This window comes from Tripterygium wilfordii, chromosome 4 (assembly GCF_013401445.1).
Source record: "Tripterygium wilfordii isolate XIE 37 chromosome 4, ASM1340144v1, whole genome shotgun sequence".
NCBI classification, from domain to species: Eukaryota; Viridiplantae; Streptophyta; class Magnoliopsida; order Celastrales; family Celastraceae; genus Tripterygium; species Tripterygium wilfordii.
The window spans coordinates 200,812-203,311 of record NC_052235.1 but is presented as its reverse complement, the minus strand read 5'-3'; positions in this window follow the sequence as shown (position 1 = coordinate 203,311).

The window sequence follows — 2,500 nt, the reverse complement described above, 5'->3', positions numbered from 1 at the left end:
CAGAAAAATTATGGGCAAAGCAATGGGCCAAAGGCTAAAGGGGCATGTGGCCCCAAAAATCGTCGTCGTTAATTGATGATTGGGTGTTGGAACGTTCGGGGGTTGAAGAACCCCTCCACTGCTCTTAGTGTCAAAAAGTGGATTTCTGATAATGGCCTCTCTATTATTGGTTTGTTGGAGACTAAATGCTTGCCTGGTGATATTGGTGCTATTGTGGACAACTTTGCTCCTGGTTGGTATTATTTTGCTAGCTCTGTTTTTGCTCCTTGGTGTCGAATTTTAGTTTGTTGGGACCCTGGTGTTCTTGCTGTTTCTTGCATTCATAATCTTTTACAGGTTATGACATGTGATGTGGCTAGGCTTGATGGTTCCTGGTGTAGCTGTATCTCTTTTGTTTATGGTCACAATGATCCTAGCATTAGAAGAACTCTTTGGCACTATGTTTCTTCTACTGCTCCTGGCTTTAGCTCTAAATCTTGGATCATGTTGGGTGATTTCAATTCCATTCTCAGCCCTGCCGATCGTGCTGGGGGCCAGGTTGCTTGGCCAGCCCATATGGATGATTTTCCTGATTGTATTTCTTCCTCTGGGTTATCCCCTTTACCCTTGAAAGGTCTTAGGTTCTCTTGGACAAATGGTCAATCCGGGGATTCGTTAATTTTAAGGAAGCTGGATTGGGTTTTTGTCAATGCCAAGTGGTTAGTTGATATTAGCTCTTCAGAAGCTTCTCTCCTCCATAGATCGATTTCGGACCATAGTTCAATTATTGTTAAGCTGTTGCAGCGCCAGTGTGGTAAATCTCCTTTCAAGTTCTTTAATTTCTGGTCGGATCATCCTGCTTTTCTTACAACTGTGCGGGACTCTTGGTGCTCTCGGGTAGCTGGCACTCCAATGTTTTCTCTTTATCAAAAGCTTAGAAGGCTCAAGCAGAATCTCAAAGCTCTCAACTCTAAAGATTTCGAGCACATCTCTAGTCGTGTAGCCATTGCTAAGACTCGTTGGAACTCTGCTCAGTCCTCCTTAGATTCCCAGCCTTTTGATCTAAATGCTCAAAGAGAAGAAAGAGAGGCAGCCTCGATTTTTCTCAATCTTAGCAGGGCTGAGGAGGCTTTTTATAGGCAGAAATCTCGGGTTCAATGGCTTAAGTTGGGAGACAGTAATACAAAGTTCTTTCACAAGATGGTTTCTCATCGTCATACTAGAAATCGAATTACCTCCCTTCAGACTGCAAGTGGGGATCTTACTTATGATCAAACTGAGATTGCACGCATGGCAGTTGATTATTTTCAAAACCTTCTTTCGGATGATCAGCGTATAAGGCCTGATGTTACTGCTTTTTTTCCAAAAAGAATTAATGCAGATCTTCTTCCCCAGCTTATTGGGTCTGTCTCCCCTGAAGAAATACACGCCACTATTTTTGCTAGCTCGGATGATAAATCCCCGGGTCCCGATGGCTACACCTCTTGTTTCTTCAAGAAGGCTTGGGATATAGTGGGTGATGATGTCGTTAAAGCTATCCAGTCTTTCTTTTCCTCGGGGCAGCTGCTTTCTTCTATGAATGTTACCAAGATAGCTCTGGTGCCCAAGGTGGAAAACCCTTCAGCACTAAGTGATTTTAGACCCATCTCTTGTTGCAATACCATTTACAAGTGTATCTCCAAGATTATTGCAGAGAGATTAAAGTTAGTGCTGCCTTGTATCATTGGTCCTTTGCAGTCTGCTTTTGTTCCAGGAAGGCATATTTCAGACAGCATTCTGTTATCGCAAGAGCTTCTTCGTGATTATCATCTTGACTCTTTTCCAAGGTGTGCCATGAAAGTGGACTTCAGGAAGGCCTTTGATACGCTTGACTGGAGTTTTATCATGTCCTGCTTGGATGCTATTGGGATTCCAGAAACAATGCTGCAATGGATTAGAGCTTGTATCACTACCCCCCATTTCTCTATCTCTATAAATGGCTCTCTTCATGGTTTCTTTCCCTCTTCCAGAGGTCTTAGACAAGGAGACCCGCTCTCTCCTTATCTCTTTATCATTGCTATGGAAGGTTTTAATGGCCTGATGCGGATTATGACCACCAATCCTGCTTTTAAGTTCCATTGGAGGTGCCAGAAGAATAATATTTCCCATCTAAGCTTCGCGGATGATCTCATGATTTTTTGCCATGCAAATGAAGCAACTGTGCAGCTTGTTAAGAACTCCCTTGATTTTTTTGCTAGTATCTCTGGCCTTTATCCAAATCCTGCCAAAAGTCATTTCATTCTATGGATAGCCTCTTTTTGTAGGCTTTGGACTGCTGATCGGCTTGCTAAATGGGGTATTCATACTCAAACGCTCTGTGTCCTTTGTGGTGGGGATGATGAGTCACATGAGCACCTTTTCTTCAAGTGCCATTATGCTCAAGCTGTGTGGATTCCTCTGTCCCATAGAACCACCTGCACTTGGCCTCTCCTAAGTTGGCCTCAGCTTACTTACTGGGTGGCTACTAATTTTAAAGGAAATT